This window comes from Aquarana catesbeiana, linkage group LG01, assembly GCF_042186555.1.
Source record: "Aquarana catesbeiana isolate 2022-GZ linkage group LG01, ASM4218655v1, whole genome shotgun sequence".
Taxonomy (NCBI): domain Eukaryota; kingdom Metazoa; phylum Chordata; class Amphibia; order Anura; family Ranidae; genus Aquarana; species Aquarana catesbeiana.
Genome location: NC_133324.1, coordinates 837,936,012 through 837,956,576, shown reverse-complemented (window position 1 = coordinate 837,956,576; position 20,565 = coordinate 837,936,012). Strand labels below are relative to the sequence as shown.

The 20,565-nt window shown below is 44.2% G+C and overlaps 1 protein-coding gene across 1 annotated transcript in view; it reads left to right on the top strand.

Moving 5' to 3' along the window:
• The first annotated feature begins 4,245 nt into the window (after nt 1-4,245).
• Nucleotides 4,246-20,565, top strand: part of KLF3 (KLF transcription factor 3) — an 81,041-nt gene continuing 64,721 nt past the window's right edge. Inside the window, exon 1 of the mRNA XM_073608863.1 lies at nt 4,246-4,394. The gene's annotated coding sequence lies outside the window, so the exon portion shown is untranslated. The remainder of the gene's footprint in view (nt 4,395-20,565) is intronic.

The following is a 20,565-nucleotide window of genomic DNA, read 5'->3' as shown; positions in this document are numbered from 1 at the left end:
CATACAGAGGTTTAACAGGACAGGTTCCACTCAGAACAGGCCTCGTCATGGACAACCAAAGAAGTTGAGTGCGTCATAAGCGTCATATCCAGAGGTTGTCTTTGGGAAATAGATGTATGAGTGCTGCCAGCATTGCGGAAGGGGTGGGGGGGTCAGCCTGTCAGTGCACACTGCATCAAATTGGTCTGCATAGCTGTCATCCCAGAAGGAAGCCTCTTCTAAAGATGATGCACAAGAAAGCCCACAGTTTGCTGAAGACAAGCAGACTAAGGACATGGATTACTGGAACCATGTCCTGTGGTCTGATGAAACCAAGATAAACTTATTTGGTTCAGATGGTGTCAAGCGTGTATGGCGGCAACCAGGTGAGGAGTACAAAGACAAGTGTGTCTTGCCTACAGTCAAGCATGGTGGTGGGAGTGTCATGGTCTGGGGCTGCATGAGTTCTGCCGGCACTCGGGAGCTACAGTTCATTGAGGGAACCATGAATGCCAACATGTACTGTGACATACTTAAGCAGAGCATGATCCCCTCCCTTCGGATACTTGGCCGCAGGGCAGTATTCCAACATGATAATGACCCCAAAGACACCCCCAAGACCACCACTGCCTTGCTAAAGAAGCTGAGGGTAAAGGTGATGGACTGGCCAAGCATGTCTCCAGACCTAAACCCTATTGAGCATCTGTGGGACATCCTCAAATGGAAGGTGGAGGAGCGCAAGGTCTCTAATATAAAATATAAAATATTGACACTTTGGGCCCAATTGGGACATTTTTACTTAGGGGTGTACTAACTTTTGTTGCCAGCGGTTTAGACATTAATGGCTGTGTGTTGAGTTATTTTGAGAGGACAGCAAATTTACACTGTTATACAAGCTGTACACTCACTACTTTACATTGTTGCAAAGTGTCATTTCTTCAGTGTTGTCACATGAAAAGATATAATAAAATATTTACAAAAATGTGAGGGGTGTACTCACTTTTGTGAGATACTGTATATACTGATACCACCACCGCCTACATATATACTGATACTACCACATACATATATACTGATACTACCACCACCCACATATATACTGATACCACCACCACCACCTACATATATACTGATACCACCACCACCCACATATATACTGATACCACCACCACCACCTACATATATACTGATACCACCACCACCCACATATATACTGATACCACCACCACCCACATATATACTGATACCACCACCACCCACACATATACTGATACACCCACCACCCAGATATATACTGATACCACACCACCTACATATATATTGATCCCACCACCACTCACATATACACCGACACACGAACCTTGCTCCAACACTGATGATGGTCGCGGCTCTTGTCGTGTCCTATATTGAAAAATAAAACAATTAACAAAGTACTCAGTGCCACTAGTAAAACTCAAAATAAAACTTTGACCTAAAATAAAAGACGATGCACTACAAATGTCACCCTGGTTGCACGGTATGTAGGGCAGTGTGTTCTGGTATGGGGGGTGAGGGGGTGGAAACTGTAGTCCCCCCTGGTTGTACAGTGTGTAGGGCAGTGTGTTCTGGTATGGGGGGGGGGGTGTTGCTGGGATCTGTAGTCCCCCCTGGTTGTACAGTGTGTAGGGCAGTGTGTTCTGGTATGAGGGGGGGTTGCTGGGATCTGTAGTCCCCCCTGGTTATACAGTGTGTAGGGCAGTGTGTTCCGGAATGGGGGGGGTGTTGCTGGGATCTGTAGTCCCCCCTGTTTGTACAGTGTGTAGGGCAGTGTGTTCTGGTATGGGGGGGTTGCTGGGATCTGTAGTCCCCCCTGGTTGTACAGTGTGTAGGGCAGTGTGTTCCGGAATGGGGGGGGGTGTTGCTGGGATCTGTAGTCCCCCCGTTTGTACAGTGTGTAGGGCAGTGTGTTCTGGTATGGGGGGGTTGCTGGGATCTGTAGTCCCCCCTGGTTGTACAGTGTGTAGGGCAGTGTGTTCTGGTATGGGGGGGGGTTGCTGGAATCTCTAGTCCCCCTGGTTGTACAGTGTGTAGGGCAGTGTGTTCCGTTATGGGGGGGGGGGTGGTGTTGCTGGGATCTGTAGTCCCCCTGGTTGTACAGTGTGTAGGGCAGTGTGTTCTGCTATGGGGGGTGTTGCTGGGATCTGTAGTCCCCCTGGTTGTACAGTGTGTAGGGCAGTGTGTTCTGCTATGGGGGGTGTTGCTGGGATCTGTAGTCCCCCTGGTTGCACGGTGTGTAGTGCAGTGTGTTCTGGTATGAGGGGGGGGGGTTGCTGGAATCTCTAGTCCCCCTGGTTGTACAGTGTGTAGGGCAGTGTGTTCTGGTATGGGGGGGGGGGTTGTTGCTGGGATCTGTAGTCCCCCTGGTTGTACAGTGTGTAGGGCACTGTGTTCTAGTATGGGGGGGTTGCTGGGATCTGTAGTCCCCCTGGTTGTACAGTGTGTAGGGCAGTGTGTTCTGGTATGGGGGGGGGTTGTTGCTCGGATCTGTAGTCCCCCTGGTTGTACAATGTGTAGTGCAGTGTGTTCTGGTATGGGGGGGGGGGTTGCTGGGATCTGTAGTCCCCCTGGTTGTACAGTGTGTAGGGCAGTGTGTTCTGGTATGGGGGGGGGTTGTTGCTCGGATCTGTAGTCCCCCTGGTTGTACAGTGTGTAAGGCACTGTGTTCTAGTATGGGGGTGTTGCTGGGATCTGTAGTCCCCCTGGTTGTACAGTGTGTAGGGCAGTGTGTTCTGGTATGGGGGGGTGTTGCTCGGATCTGTAGTCCCCCTGGTTGCACGGTGTGTAGTACAGTGTGTTCTGGTATGGGGGGTGAGGGGGTGGGAACTGTAGTCTCCCCTGGTTGTACAGTGTGTAGGGCAGTGTGTTCTGGTATGGGGGGGGGGTGTTGCTGGGATCTGTAGTCCCCCCTGTTTGTACAGTGTGTAAGGCAGTGTGTTCTGGTATGGGGGGGGGGGGGTTGCTGGAATCTCTAGTCCCCCTGGTTGTACAGTGTGTAGGGCAGTGTGTTCTGCTATGGGGGGGGGGGTGTTGCTGGGATCTGTAGTCCCCCTGGTTGCACGGTGTGTAGTGCAGTGTGTTCTGGTATGAGGGGTGGGGGGGTGGGAACTGTAGTCTCCCCTGGTTGTACAGTGCAGTGTGTTTTCTGGTATGAGGGGGGGTGTTGCTGGGATCTGTAGTCCCCCCTGGTTGTACAGTGTGTAGTGCAGTGTGTTCTGGTATGAGGGGGGGGGGTTGCTGGGATCTGTAGTCTCCCCTGGTTGTACAGTGCAGTGTGTTCTGGTATGAGGGGGGGTTGCTGGGATCTGTAGTCCCCCCTGGTTGTACAGTGTGTAGTGCAGAGTTTTCTGGTATGAGGGGGGGGTGTTGCTGGGATCTGTAGTCCCCCCTGGTTGTACAGTGTGTAGGGCAGTGTGTTCCGGAATGGGGGGGTGTTGCTGGGATCTGTAGTCCCCCTGGTTGTACAGTGTGTAGGGCAGTGTGTTCTGGTATGGGGGGGGTGTTGCTGGGATCTGTAGTCCCCCCTGGTTGTACAGTGTGTAGTGCAGTGTGTTCTGGTATGGGGGGGGGGTGTTGCTGGGATCTGTAGTCCCCCCTGGTTGTACAGTGTGTAGTGCAGTGTGTTCTGGTATGGGGGGGGTGTTGCTGGGATCTGTAGTCCCCCTGGTTGTACAGTGTGTAGTGCAGTGTGTTCTGGTATGGGGGGGGGTGTTGCTGGGATCTGTAGTCCCCCCTGGTTGTACAGTGTGTAGTGCAGTGTGTTCTGGTATGGGGGGGGGTGTTGCTGGGATCTGTAGTCCCCCCTGGTTGTACAGTGTGTAGTGCAGTGTGTTCTGGTATGGGGGGGGGGTGTTGCTGGGATCTGTAGTCCCCCCTGGTTGTACAGTGTGTAGTGCAGTGTGTTCTGGTATGGGGGGGGTGTTGCTGGGATCTGTAGTCCCCCCTGGTTGTACAGTGTGTAGTGCAGTGTGTTCTGGTATGGGGGGGGGTGTTGCTGGGATCTGTAGTCCCCCCTGGTTGTACAGTGTGTAGTGCAGTGTGTTCTGGTATGGGGGGGGGTGTTGCTGGGATCTGTAGTCCCCCTGGTTGCACAGTGTGTAGTAGAGAAGACAGATCGGAGGAGAGAAGGGGGAGGGGAGGGAGGGGATTGGCCGGCGGCGTTGTGTAAATATATATTTATAAAGTGTCAATGTTGACTGGTCCCAGCCTCCACCCAGCTCCATCCTCCACCCAATGGGCGTGCCCGGCCCTGCCCCACCCTGCCGGCTGAGTGCCGCTGCTCAGACCTCCCATCCTGGCCGTGCAATGAGCCCCGACCGTCTCCGCAATCACACCGCTCCGGGATCAGCGCCGTCCTCACCCAGGAGGAGCTCCGAACAGTAAGTCCCGTCCCTTCCCCCCCTTCCCCTCTCCGGCCCCTCTCCGCTCTGCTGGACTCTCGGGGGATCTCTCCGCTATGGATGGAGTTGTATTGGCACCGATCCGGTCCCGGGACTGAGCTCTACACCCGGCACACAGTACTGAGGATCACACTCAGGACACCGGAGCCCACTGACACCTACCATCACCTACCTACCTCTCCTACCTGCCTTTACTGCCACCTACCTTTATCATCTACCTCTGCCAGTGGTCCTGATCACTTTGTACATCTTCTGAACCCCCAAACACTCAGAATGGTGATGAGTGGAGGAGACTTTGTATGGGGATGTCCTGTGTGATCCACACATCATATATCATTCCTAACCCCATATAACACCACTACTATATATATATATATATGTCACTATACCATACACCATCAATATATATCATATCATACATCACATTACTAGAGTTATTGGATCTTATTGGACGGACCAGCAGAATAGATTTGGACATCATGGTGAGGTCCTTCCAGGGCGGCTTTATATTCCTATTCACTTTCTTCATCACCTTTCTATCCTGACATCCAGGACCGCGGGGGGGGGGGATGTATGAAGAGGAGGGGGGGGGGATGTATGAAGAGGAGGGGGGGGGGATGTATGAAGAGGAGGGGGGGGGATGTATGAAGAGGAGGGGGGGGGATGTATGAAGAGGAGGGGGGGGGATGTATGAAGAGGAGGGGGGGGGAATGTATGAAGAGGAGGGGGGGGGGAATGTATGAAAGTTCCTCTATCACTGACCATGTCATTATATTTTTACCATCATCTGACCTCACTTCTGAGATGTCACTTCTGCAGTAATAATATTTATTATAATGTTGTTTTAATAATTTGTGTTATTATTTGTTTGTTATGTCATTATTATTTGTCTTTTTAATAATTTAATTTCTTTATTATTATTACTACTGCTACTACAGATAATATATCTTTCAAAAATGGGAATTAAAATAATGAGATATATATATATATATATATATATATATATATATATATATATATATATATATATATATATATATATATATATATATTTATGCATTATTGCTATTCTCCTTTGTGAAAAAATAAAATATTATTATTATCTGTAGTAGTAGTAATAATAATATTACAATATTTAGATTTTTCACAATTAATACGAACAATAATGCATTATATACATAACATAAATAATAATATATTTTATATTATGTGTATAATGCATTATTCTCAGTTGTGATATAATATTGTAGTAATAATAATAGTATAATTTACGAAGTGCTAGTGTGTCAGAGTTGAAGGACTGTCTGTGGACTATCCTGGTGACAGTGTACCTTGGAATGTTATCAGTACACATATTGCCATGTACAGGCTGATATGGGGAGACTCCGGTGTGTGTACAGCTGTGTAGGACCTTTAATCCTGGGGAGAGGAGATCATTTCTATTTCTGTATTTCTATGTATGGGTAGTGACACCTTCGGGACTCCTGTATCGTGGAGGAAGCGGTGGTGTTTGGCAGTCCATGGTGACCGATAACAATTGGATTTCTAGCTGTTGGGGGGTGAAGACAGCTGATTTCTGATTGGTTGCTGTGAGTTAGGGCATGTTTCTTCTCAGCACTATGTCAGTATCTGTCATCTTCAGTATGGATCTCTTTGCTCACACCAGCCTGGTTGGGCACCATTGATGAACTCATAGACGGGACACTTTGTCTTTATTTCAGTTCCCACCAATGTGCTGGGATAATGCTAGAAAGTGGAGTTGGTGTATACAGCTGGATGACATTTTGTGGCAAAATAAAGTAATACAAATCCCAGTGTGATCCTTTGTATCCATTCTTCACACCACCTCTACATCGCACACCAGTCAGTGTTTATTATACAGATTGTCTAGGTCTGTCCTCATATTACATAGTTTGGTAAATCTAAAGCTGGCCCCACATGGTACAATCTTTACACAATGTTCTTTAGGTTTACCAAAACTATGTAATATGAGGACAAATCTAAACAGTCCTTTCCATTTGCATCCGGTCAAACAAGCCCCTGCTCTACATAGATGATATCAGATGATGTACAATCAGATTGTATGGTCAACTTAATTTAGATTGTATGGTCACCTTAAATCAGATTGTATAGGCAGTTTATGATTGATCATAAGTGGTTGCATGAGTTACTGCACTTAATTAAGAGTTTTGTACAGTCTTTTGGATTTAAGTAAAACGTTTTTGATGTAAGATTTTGTGGTTCTGTAGAGCTCGTACCATTATAAGTTACAGCATAATAGGGAGATTCAATGGACCAATCAGAATTGATCCTCTACTGCTTGGAGTGCTCCATACGGTTTTAATTGGGCTGCAATGGGTTACATGACTTGTACAATAATGTTGCTGTCTGCCCTTATTTATTAATCATTGCCCTGGTTCTGCTGATCACTTTCCCGTTGTGGGGTTGTCGGAGTGTTGTCATGACTAAAATAAGCAGACTTTGTCCTCAGCCTGCCCTTCACTCCACCATGAGCGGGGCAGCGGTGGGAGCAAATGTGGCCATAGCACTGCTACAAGGAGCACAGAGCCTGCACTGTACAGACCACACTGATCCCAGTGATCGGAGTGTGGTCCCAGTGATCGGAGTGTGGTCCCAGTGATCGGAGTGTGGTCCCAGTCCTTTTTATTCCCCCGAAAACAGAAGCACTTAATCGTTTTCCTTTCACACATACAGGAGATGGTAAATGACTTTCCCTGGCAGTACAAGCATCTGGGGTATTGAACACTAATCTCTGGATTAATACATACCACTGCTTACTGATCTCTGGGTTAGTACATGCCACTGATCTCTGGGTTAGTACATGCCACTGATCTCTGGGTTAGTACATGCCACTGATCTCTGGGTTAGTACATGCCACTGATCTCTGGGTTAGTACATGCCACTGATCTCTGGGTTAATACATGCCACTGATCTCTGGGTTAGTACTTAACCACTGCTTACTAATCTCTAGGTTAGTACATGCCGCTGCTCATCGCTCTGTACTGCTAAGTAAGCCCTGGACTCTTTAAAGGGGGGTTCCATCCTCAGCTATGATCAGGATAATGCCCTACTGTGGACTGGAAGGGGTTAAACAAACTTTCTTTCTTCCTCTTGTGAGTTGCAGCGAGACGATTTTGGATTGTTGTCTCGCGGTGTTGCGCTTTGGCTTTTTAGGCAAAGATACACCTCCAGCCATGAGACCACATTGAAGCCAGTGGGCCGGGGTCCAAATCCAGGTTACATCTGAATGATATTTGAGTAGGCTAGATGGCAGCAATAGGGCTTTTAAATGGCAAATGCCAATGCTGGAGGATGGGGATTCCATACCATAACACTTTGGCGAGGTTCACACCTTTTGTGTCTGAATTTTTCCTGCATTATTTTGTGTGTCTCTTGATGTGTGGTTTTTGTACAATCTGCTTTTTTAATTGTTTTAAACAAAAAGTCAGGTAAAGTAGAGGTTGCTTGGAGGTGGGGGCTTGTCCTGCATTAAAATGCAGGAAAATGCAGTGAATAGGGTTAACTGCCATTGGCCAAGGCTTGTTAATACCTGTTGCCAACGTAATAAAATGCATGTTCAATGCATTTTGATGCTCTGCCATTGACCTCTATGGGCCTCTCAATGAGCTAACATGCAGCAAAAAAACACAGTGCTGAGATGGGAACAAGCACTGTTTCTAACATGGGAATATGGTTATGTTGGACACATGCATTTTAAAGTGGAACTTTACTCACCTTGGCTCCAGCAATGCGACGTCCTGGATCTCCCTGCCGGCTGCTGACATCTTCTAGTGGCCTGACTTCCAGGACTTCTGGCCGCTTTCATTGGCATACTCAGGAGTACAGTCAGCTTTGGGATTACTGGACTTCTACAATGTGAATGAGACCTCCAGGAGCTGAGTGCAATGTGGAGGCTGCCATTGCTGAAAGTTGACAAAATGCTACCTGCCTGGCTAGCTATGGCTTTCCAACCAGAGTGAATTTAGAACGGATTGCATGCTTATTTGCTATAGGTCAGCCTCCAAGAAATAATGTTGTGCCAGGATCAGCATGGCAGCCAGGTAACTAGCATTTTAAGAAAGAGAGATCAGCAATGGCAGTTACTGTATTTGTCTCAGGATAGGTTTATCATCAGAAGCAATGGAGGAATCCCAGCGTCTGGCTGCATTTTCTGGCACTTGCACCTATTTATCCCAGTGTGCCATTGCTCACCGGTGTTCAGTCCTCTTTATTGATCTTGGACTGGACGTTATATGTGAGATCAGTCACTGAGGCTTCCATAGTGATGTGCTTTACACTGGCACCTCTGATTGCTCAGGGTGAACTCTGTATATGCTTTTGTTGTGTGGAATGTCCTGTATCCTTTTTACATGTATGTGCGTCCATTCTTCCTAGCATGCAAAGAAGGTGGCTTTGTGAAATAAGCAATTAGGCTGATTCTGTATTTAACTGCTCTATGCCATCCTGATTAGATAAGCTGGCCGTAAATGCAGCAATTACCGCTGAATCAGCTAAAATTCCTTCCGAGGGTGGCCCCGTCTGCACCACCTGACTCGACAAAAGTCAGTTTTTAAATACATTTTTGTTGAAGGAGTCCGGGTGGAAAATCATCACCCAGACAGCGCCTACACCCAATCAGATGCAGACAATGTTCAGGTATTCTGACAGCTGTGGGTGCTGTGGCTGTCAGAATACAATAGTCTAAAATATAAATTGAAGTGCCACACCACTGCCCAGATTATACTTTATTCCAAAACAAAAAAAAAGTTAAGGGGGGACAAAAACTATGGATTGTCCCCCTGAATTTGATTGGAATAAAGTCACATCTGGACCTTTTACCAGTAGTATGACTCTTCAGTTGGCAAAAATGATTCAAGTGAATGAGACTCTGCCACAACTGTCCTGCAATTGTGGTGCAGACTTTTTAGAAAGGCCGAGAGACGGCACTATATCGCCTCCCCAGCTGCCTATCAACCACCCTCTGAAAGGAGATCCACCACGGATAACTTTTCACAGGGGGCAGCAGGGGCTGCCGCTACTGTAAACGAGCCCTTAGCCCTGGTTCACACCGAATCCGACTTTGAAATTGCCCGACTTCACTTGAAATCTCGCGATTTCAAAGCCGCATGTCAGTGTGACTTCAGGTGCGACTTGGCTGACATCTGTGCGACTTCATGCACAGATGTCTATGCAAGTCGCACCTGAAATTGCCAATAGTGGTGCAGGAACTACTTTTTTCATATCGGTGCGGCACCGCAAACTTAGCGTCTCAACAATTTGAACCGTTCAATTGCCAACAATTGCAATTTGGACATGACAAGTCGCACCGGTGTGAACAGGAGCTTGGGGCTCTTTCAGACGGGCGGCAAAAATAGGTGGCTGAGCTGTGCTTTTTACTGCCTTCCAGCTGCCCACCAGAATTGTAAACAATTCAGCCAGACAGGGCTGTACACATACTGCGGCCGCAATGCTTTGCGTCACAGCTGTGGCATGGCCTGTCAAACTCATCCATTGGGGCGAATGCTCAGCTCACTGTTGCATCGCGATCCAACATAAATTTGCCTTTCGACAATTTAAAAATAAAAGTGGGAAAAAAACAGACGTTCAGCAGGTGACAGTGGTACCTCTTGAACGCCTGCCAGACGCTGCTATACTGCCTTTCAAAAAGAGATCCACTGAGGATCACTTTTCAGAAGGTGGTAAGCTTATCACTAGGGATGCACCGGTTTATCAGGCCAAAAATAGGGTTATTGGCGTGTTTTTTAAAGGATAAAATAAATTCATATTCATTTAAATTCATGATATTAATTAAAAAGTCGAACATAATACAATTTTATATCTAGATAGATAGATAGAAATAAACTGTCAATTTCGTTTTTTTAGCCAAGCGCATCCTGAATTTGCAGTCCAGAATTTTTGGTTTTCGGTGCACCACTACTTATCACAAGTCTGAAAGAACGCTGAAATTATTCAGTAAACTGACAGGAAGTGTTTTTGTGTTTTGTGTTTTTGTTTTTTTTTTTTTTTTGTTTTGTGTTTAATTGTTTTTTTTGTTTTGTTTTTTTTTTTTTCCCCCAATTGCAATTTTGGCTGTTGGCAAACAAAAACAAAATCGGTTGAGCTTTTAATTGAGGCGGTTGTAAAATGTTTTGCTACATTTAGTGTATTATTATTTAGTGTATTATTATGACTTTTATAATTTTGCGACAATTAGGCAATCCAGGTTAATAGGACTGTGCGCCCATAATTGGTTTTAATGAAGAAATGAATGGTTCACGTTGTGATGGGGACCTTAGTCACACGATCCAGGACTGGCAGCTTTCATGTATTTGTAAACAGGGCTGGTCCTGCTTCTAAAGCTGTTGTTATTATTCACACCCATAGAGCAAACACCTCCACCCGCTCGGGCTGTAGAATGTGAGTGCAGCTGCTCATGAATATGGCTCAGTGAGGGCTGTGTGTGCTCTGAGCTGCTCAGCCAGGAGACTTGTTTCCTTTTCTTTGTTTCAAGGCAGGAGTTTGCGTCATACATTCCAAATGGCATATGTGTGCTCTTTCCTGTTTCAGGCTGTTCCAGATCACGGGTCCGACCAAACCCCTGTCACTGCCTCAGCTACTCCCATACCCCACCCAGGGAGGTGACACCTCTGATCACCCAGGCTTAACCCTTCGTCCCTGACAATCAGAGGTGTGACACACCACTGTGCATAGCATAGACAACTACCAGGGACTGTAAAACATCAGATGACGACATGTTTACAAGATTTCATTAACCTAAAACTGAAACTTTTGTTTTGTTTTTTTTAATTTATGTTAGTGGTGAGGGGTTAGAACCTCTGTAGGTGGCCTATTGCTGCCCATTAAGGAGATTATTCACTATCTCTATCTGTCCTGGGGACTTCTGTCACTGGGGCTGAAATTAAAGGAGAATCCAAACTGAGTTGTCACCGGGACAGAAATAGAAGGAAAAGCTTTGCATGTGGTCACCTCTTCTAGTAACAGCTGTCTAAGGCCTTATTCAGATGGGCAATTTGGAGGCGCCAGCTGAAATCAGATGTAGCTAAACTCCACACCTGGACACAGCCTCAATTGGTGCTATGTGCGGACAATTAGCCGCATCCAGAACCGCCGTGTCTGGACACAAAGGGGTTGATGATTTACTAAAACTGGAGAGTGCAAAATCAGCTTCCTGTTTTTTTTCTGTCAAAGCTTAAAGCGGAGTTCCAGCCTGTAAAAAGAAAAATTTAAAGTCAGCAGCTACTTACTTGTCCCGGAATCCCGTGGTGTCGGCACCCCTAGTGGATTCGTCAATCGGCGTCGGGTGCAGGCGCCGGTGTTCTATAAGATTACCGCTACCCATCAGATTGTGTAACGGAAGTGACATTCTGACCAAAAAATACTTACTGCTCTATGCGTTCCAATATGCGTTCCACAACGCTATGGGTTCCAAACACTTCATTATCTGACGGGTAGCGGTAATCTGATAGAACACACAAGCGGACATCTTACTACACCCAGCTACGTCTTGAATTTCAGAGTTATTTTAGCAATAAAGTGAGCGTATATAAATAAATATAGTATATTGACTGCTCAGCGCTAAACCTTTAGGCTTTCAAAATTAAACATCCAAACTGCATCACAGATATCAATAAACTATATTTATTTATATACGCTCACTTTATTGCTAAAATTACTCTCAAATTCAAGACATAACTGGGTGTAGTAAGCTGTCCTCATGTGTGTTCTATCAGAGTACTGCTACCCGTCAGATCATTAAGTGTTTGGAATGCATAGCGCCGTGGAATGCATAGGGCATGTGCAGTAAGTGTTTTTTGGTCAGAATGTCACTTCTGTTACATGATCTGACGGGTAGCGGTAATCTGATAGAACACCGGCATCTTCACTAACCCTTGTGGCTTCACAGCCTGTTTCCTACCGCACATGCGAGAGTCACGCTGCACTCCTGAATGGTCCCACTGTTATCTGGGACCTGTGTGTGTGTGTGTGGGGGGGGGGGGGGCGGGTGGAGGAGGGGCCAAAAGTTCCGTCGATTGCTGCGATCGCAGTGCGGCCATCTTACCTGGAAGTGGGTACCTGGTTTTAGAAGGTATCTGCTCCCCCCCCCCAAAATGTGGCAATGGAGGGGGGGGAGGGGTGAACAAGCGGAGCTTCCCCTTTTGGGTAGAACTACGCTTTTAACTATATTAAGTGATATTATTTTAGTTTGTACTAGAATTTGGTCGATTTCAATCAAAGTAAAAAGAGAGAGAACAATATCTAAAGGACTTGGTTATAAAAAGTCCACTTTACAAAAAAGTCCCTAGGAAGCAGTCAGACCCCATATTTAATTTTCATGCAAGGATTTTTTTTTACTTCTCAATTCATTTTGATCCACAGTGTTGGCCTTGTCTCTTCATCATAGGCCTTATTTTGATTTTTTTATAAAGTTATATATTTGCATCTTTGTATCTCTCTTTAGATTAGATTTGACCTGTACACAAGCTAAAATGTTTTGGATACATTTGGGAACAACAAATATTTCAAGTATTATTTTATCTGTGACCCTGTTGGGGAGATTTCACCTCACTTCCTGTCTTTGTGACAGCAGGTCAACAAAAAAAAAAAAAAAATCACTGGGACAGGGAGACACAGACAGTGGGGTTGATTTACTAAAGGCAAATAGACTGTGCACTTTTCAAAGTGTAGTTACACTCTGCAAAGTGCAGTTGCTACAAAGCTTAGTAAATCAGGTAAATCTTTACTTCGCAAAGAATACCCAATCACATGCAAGGAAAATTTAAAAAACAGCATTTTTGCTTGCACATGATTGGATGATGGACGTTAGCAGAGCTTCTGCTCATTCACTAAGCGAGCAACTGCACTTTGCATGCACTGCCTATTTGCCTTTAGTAAATCAACCCCAATGAGTCTGTAATAAGTGTAGAGAAATTAATTGCCAATAAAAAAACAAAACAAAAAAAAAATGAATCTTAAGACAGCTGCTGTCATATATATCTGAATACGACATATACTGTAGATATCAATGAATAGTGTTGCGCTGGCCCTTTAAATCCACAAAACCATGACTCAAATGAATTGATATATAAGAACACCAATAAAAGTAAATGAAGGCAATAAGTCATCCACCAGACAAAAAAATCAATACTTAAATGTCCATAATGTAATATAAAGTGTGTGAGTTGTGCAGCAGTGCCATCCGAACGTGTTGACCTTGGTATTCCACCACTCATTAGCAAATATATATGACCTAATTAAGGCCCCGTTCACATCTCGGGGTGTTTCTGTCCACGTTTCCGCAAACGTGAGAAAAACCCACCCAAACGTGGGTAGCAGTCACGCATCTTGGCATCAAAAACGTGCATTGCAAAACGCACTTAGCTAAGTTAGAATTCTACGCAGGGGAAATGGCGCTGTCCGGCTATATGCACATAAAAGGCTACTTAAGTAAGAAATATTTTAAATAAAATAAAGTGAAAAATATTTCTAAAAAGAGGTAATGTGTGTAAAAAAAGCGTAACAAGCGCTAGGGTGTATAAAATAATAATACCCCTAGTGGGTAATACAATAAAGTGCAACGTGCTCCTAAAAGTGAAGAATGTGCCTTAATCTCAATTCATCAAATGCCCATTGTGTGTATATCAAGTTCCATATGTGTATGAGGAAATATGCCCACAGTAGAATGGACGATAGTGGTAATCTAAACAGTGTTCTACAATACAAGCAAACAATGGCAGCATTAAAAATAAAAATAAAAATCATGAAAATAAAAATGAAAATAAGAATAAAAATAAAAATTAAAAATGAAAATAAAAATAAATGAAAAAAACCCAACAGGTGTAATAGATATCAAGGATTATAAAATGTGTAAAACATAAATGTCCAAAATCAAAAATCCCAAAAAAGTGTCCTTTTGATAGAAAAACATGATCTCAGCTACAGGAGATATAGTCCCCGTCATCCACTGCACCCCCACTCGTGCTTGCACTCACCGGACTACCTCACCCCTGCAGGGGTAAAAGGTATAAGTGGAAAAAATCCCGCTGGCGAATCCAAGAAGCGCTCCTCCGTCTAGGGGTGTTTTATCCTTGATGGTATCCCCAATAGCGAACAACCATGTAATATAAGGAAAGGAGGAAACCTCATAGCGTGAATCCACAAAAGATGCAATTTATTTGTAAAGGTCCATGACAATCGTGGTAAAAATGAAACCAGTAAAAACAATGGAGAAAACACTGGAGCTGACGGTGCTCCCGAAGCCTGAGGCGCCTCAGATGACGTCTTGATGACGAAACGCGTAAGGCGTGGCCTCGTGATACGCACACGTCAGTATCGCTTGTGATTGTTCCGGTCTCCAGCTGTGAGCGGTGGAACGCACGCCGCACCACGCTACTCAACAGCTGAGAGCCGGCTTCGGGAGCACTGTCAGCTCCAGTGTTTTCTCCATTGTTTTTACTGGTTTCATTTTTACCACGATTGTCATGGACCTTTACAAATAAATTGCATCTTTTGTGGATTCACGCTATGAGGTTTCCTCCTTTCCTTATATTACATGGTTGTTCGCTATTGGGGATACCATCAAGGATAAAACACCCCTAGACGGAGGAGCGCTTCTTGGATTCGCCAGCGGGATTTTTTCCACTTATACCTTTTACCCCTGCAGGGGTGAGGTAGTCCGGTGAGTGCAAGCACGAGTGGGGGTGCAGTGGATGACGGGGACTATATCTCCTGTAGCTGAGATCACGTTTTTCTATCAAAAGGACACTTTTTTGGGATTTTTGATTTTGGACATTTATGTTTTACACATTTTATAATCCTTGATATCTATTACACCTGTTGGGTTTTTTTCTTTTATTTTCATTTTTATTTTTATTTTTTATTTTTATTTTTATTCTTATTCTTATTTTCATTTTCATGATTTTTATTTTTATTTTTTAATGCTGCCATTGTTTGCTTGTATTGTAGAACACTGTTTAGATTACCACTATTGTCCATTCTACTGTGGGCATATTTCCTCATACACATATGGAACTTGATATACACACAATGGGCATTTGATGAATTGAGATTAAGGCACATTCTTCACTTTTAGGAGCACGTTGCACTTTATTGTATTACCCACTAGGGGTATTATTATTTTATACACCCTAGCGCTTGTTACGCTTTGTTTACACACATTACCTCTTTTTAGAAATATTTTTCACTTTATTTTATTTAAAATATTTCTTACTTAAGTAGCCTTTTATGTGCATATAGCCGGACAGCGCCATTTCCCCTGCGTAGAATTCTAACCATTTTTGGATTTCACCTAGGTGATCCTCATTTACAGGGGGGCAGCAGTCCCTTCAACTTGTCTCTTATTCCTAAGCACGGAATCATTGTTATACATGCACTTAGCTAAGTGCCAAAATCGGAGCCTCTGGCCCATTTTTTGAAACCATGCTGCAAAAAATTTGCAAAAAAAGCGCCATGGAGGCATCACTCTTGTGTGAGCAAGCCCTAAGAGATCTACAGCGCTCCTGTAAGAGGTCAAACGGGATCAACTCAAGGCACAGCCTTGTTCAATCACTGAATCCGCGTCAGTCTTGGTCGGTATATAAAAAGGCACCCAGCACAAGAAGGAAAAGAAGAGACTACACAGCAAGGGCCTATTCACACTATCAAGTTGCGATAAGGCACAGCAATGCATGGCCCGTGTGGTGCTTTAATGCGGTGCCATTTATTCTGAATAGCACCTGAAATGACGTTGCAGCACAGCGCAACACGTTAATGTGCATGAACCGTTTTTAGTTTGTTGGTAGCCCCTTCATTTAATTGGGTTGCACTAATGCAACGTACATTAACACATGTGTGTTGACATGCTTTATGCCGTGCGTTAACGCACTGCACTGGTGTGAATAGGCTCTAATACTAACCTGACAGATGTTGTGACCTTTCTCTATATTTGTCACAGGGTTTGTCCCCACTTCAGAGATCCCTCATCACTGCCAGGTCACCGGGAGAAAAATTTACCCGATAGGGGCACAGAACGCAGATAAAAACCTTCACAATTTAGCCTTTCCTCATTCCAAAAGTTTTGACTGCAGTGGGTTTGTGACATTCTTTTTTGCTGATCGCATTTCTTGAAATCGCTGTCTGCAGAGAGCGGTGCGAGGTGGCAAATCGTTTCATCAGATATTTGCCATTTCTAACTGTCATCAACCATTTCTGTACCTGGATCATTGAGATTGGTATTTGTGTCATTGAAATTTTGCAGAAACTCTGGTGAATTTTGGCTGTCTTGTATCGTAATTCCAGTAAGGGCTCATTCACATGTGTGCTTAACATAGCTGCTTCTTTAAAAAGAGATCTGTGGTGGATCATTTTTCAGAGTGTGTTTTACAAGTGGCAAGGAGGCAATATGTCACTTCCTCAACACCTTCTTTAACCCTCAAAATGCCACACCACTGTGACGCAACAACATGGCTCCATTCACTTTAGTGGATCGCGTTTTACGGTTGTACTGCTGGCGAAAAACGACCTGCGGTTTAATTTTTATCGCAGCATATGTACAGCCCTGAGCAGCTGCATGCTCTTGCTCAGGTGGGCAGTTGAAGAGGTAAAACCACAGCTCGAACACCTAATTTTTACCCTGTCCACTCAAGTGAATGAGCCCTAATTGCATCCAATCAGATGCAGTAACTGTTCTGGTACTTGGGCAGCCCTGAGTGGCGCTTCTGTGTGAACGCAATTGGCGTCCGTAACGATTCTCCCATGCATGCTGTTTAACGTCAATAGGGGAATCAATGTATGGAAGGAGAGAGTTGATGTAGCCAGAGAACATCAAGCTGTGGATGGCTGGCTTTAGACTTTGAAAAAAAAAGCAGACGCCTGGAAAATGCGTCCTTTGCCAGTGTAAACAGGGACTCAACTAGGGAACTTCTTTTCCAGTAAAAAAATCTCTAAACCTAGGACTATCCCTGAAAATAAGGAAATGGGTAGAATCTGCATTTAGCAAGTCGAAATTTGTTACAAATCGTCTCCTGTAGCTGTCGTTTTATTTTTTTACCTACAAATGTTATTACAGAAAAATGTGTTTTTTTTTTTTTTTTTTTTCCTTTTTAGAATTGCCTTCACTAAATCTTAAATTTATGTAAATCTTATTTATTATTTTTTTTGATCCTGCCTGTTTTCAGCAAAGTAATTTGCTAAAGAGGGCTGACAACACTGCAGCAATATTGTTAAAATTCTAACGGCATTGTCACCTTCTCCCTGCAGCATCCCCCCTAGCATTAAAATCGGGCCTGGTTTTGTGTCAACTCTTTCTATGAGGTATGACATTGCTGGGACATGAGAGGAAGTGACATGCAGGCACATATGGGTATATGCTACTAGCCATCGCTGCATTAGATAAAAAGAAAAAAATTGAAGAATATACATAGTTGTACAAATACATTGTTGCAAGCTGTGGGCCTGATTTACTAAAATGATGTAAATTGTTTGTGTCAAACCTCCAGTCACGCGCAGGGAAGTAGAGATATAGCACAAGGCTTGATGTTGAAATTAAACACCTTTCATGTCCCGTCTCTATACTTCCCTCCAATTCACCTCACTGACTTTACACTTTAGTAAAGCAGCCAATTGTCCGAATTTTTTTTTTTTTTTTTTTTTAATAATGGCAACACACTTTCCCAAAACATTCTGGAGAACTCTGCTCTCTATACCGCAATCATACAGTCATACTTCCACCACCGCCAAACTGTGAGCTTTTGGATTGTGTGAGGAAACCTGAGCAGCCCAGGGAAACCAATGTAAAAACAGGCGGCCATTCGAGTGGTCTACAGGCCTGCTTGATACGTGTGTACTGAGCCCAGTAATCAGTGTGGAATTCGCGATTTATGTGCTGGTCTAGGCAACAAAATATGATTATGTGTGGGAAAATGTCCACCTCCTCAATGAAAAGGTTATTAGGAGTCACTGATGAGTGTCATTAACATAAATATCATGGTGTATTTATAAAGGTTATTAAACTCTGGGACACCTCCTTTACACCTCAGGCAAAAACACTTCAAGCAGAGCGCCAGTTTTGCTCCATACGATATGAAAAATGCAGTTTACTAAGGCTTCATTCACATTCGAGCTCAGCATCTTTGGTCATTTTTTTGCATTTGTGCATGTGTTTTTCCACACTTTCGCAGGTGTCTGTGGCTTGAGCGTTTTTTATTTTTAGCCAATAGAAAGCCAGATACTAGTGGGTGGGAAAAAATGCATATGTGTGTTTTTCTCCCATCAAAGTCTATTGGTACCAAAACCACTTCAAGATGGTAACTCAGAAAAAGCAAAATAAGGGTACATTGTTTACTACCTGCCACTGATGGGGGGGGGGGGGGGGGGCTGCTGTGGTGTGCTGTGGTACCCTATGGATTATAGATACAGCTCTCTACAATGACATTACATGGCTAATGTACTTTTTCGAGCTATAAGCATCCATTGACACTTCATGCAGGTGTGAACTGGCACAATTGGAAACCATGGGATTTTGGATGTTAAGCATTTTGGCGCTTCAGGCGTTGGGGCGAATGGGGCCTAAGCCTGGCAGGCTGAACGAGAGAGATCCATAGATATCTTCATCCAAGCTATATAGCATGGATGGATGAATCTTCTACTGGATTCTGACCGCTGTCCCCAGCAACTGTCAGAATACCTTAGCAGTGACTGCATCTGGCTGCAGTCACTGTTCACCCAACTGTTTAACATTCTGCTCCTTTTATTGTCAAGCCGGGTGGTGTCAACAGAGCCAAACATGGCTCGAGACTCGAGGCCTGCATGGCCAGTTTTAAGCTAGCCATACAAAGCTGGATTTTCTCTCATCCAGCCTTCTAGTTGCATCGAGAGAAAAGCATTCGATCCCCTATCCATGCTAGGCATGGATGGAGGAGTTTTCACTGCCAGCTATTGTATTCAGCAGCCCTGGCACTCAAGGCTGCCTGAATACATTGACACTTCTGAACTCAGCCAATTTCCATCTGGCGCAGTGTTTTTTTAAATCACCTTTTGTTGCCGAGTGGTACTTGCAGGGCAACCCACAGCTCGCATTTTAGCTAATTTAGCACGAATCAGCCGAAATACCATTTGTCTATGGCCAGCATTACCTAAAATGCAGGTTTCTTCCAGCTGGACATCATAAATCTTTTATTGTCTTCACCGTGGGTGGTCCCTACTTATGTACAGAACACTGCTCACTGGGTGACGCACTGCCAGGGAATGTGACATTGACAGCCTGGGCTCATAGGAAGTGGGTTTAATGATGCCACCATCATTCAGCTCTGAAGAGGTGATGTGAGGTCAGAGGGAGGAACCAATGAGTGCTTGAGGTCCGGTAGGTGTCAGATTCTCAGTGGATTTCAGGGAACATATTCTAGTGATAAGAGCGGAGTTTAGCAGTAGGATAGATTTTTATTGACTTCTTTTCCATGTAAATTTTTGGCGCTTTAACTGCAGTGTGCTCCAGGACCTGGTGAAACCTGGTTGTGCGCTATGTCTGGGGTGCCCGGATCCCAGAACTAGCTGAACAGAATTAACAACTGTAAATAAGATGAACTTTGTATTTAGCTCTTTGCTTAGAGGGCTCCTTCGGTTATTGCTTATTAAAATCTAAAGACTAACAGATTGGGTTTATATTTCCCCATCTGAGAACTTAGCTCTGTGTCAATCTGATCCCAGGAAGTATGGTTTATAGCTGGCATTCCCCGCCCTTGATTTATTACAAATCTCCCTTCATCCACCAGCGTGCCAAGTCATTTTACTTAAATCAATAACAGGATTATCACCTGCTGTACTAAATAAACTTTAAGCACATTGTTGTGTTTTTTACCGTAGAGCTGACAACGTTGATTTTGGCTCCATATCACATTATCTGGAATATTAAACAATGCATGGGTTCCTGTATGTATCTGTTCCTTCTACCCTAGCATTTATTTCATAACAATATAACAGATAAATCTATTTTAAAAATATTTATGGTATATTCGGGACACTAGAGCACCTGTGGTAGGTAACGTTCCCATGAGTTCACCGATCATTTTGTAATCAGTGATAATATACTAAAACAGTCATTGGACTGACAGGTTCA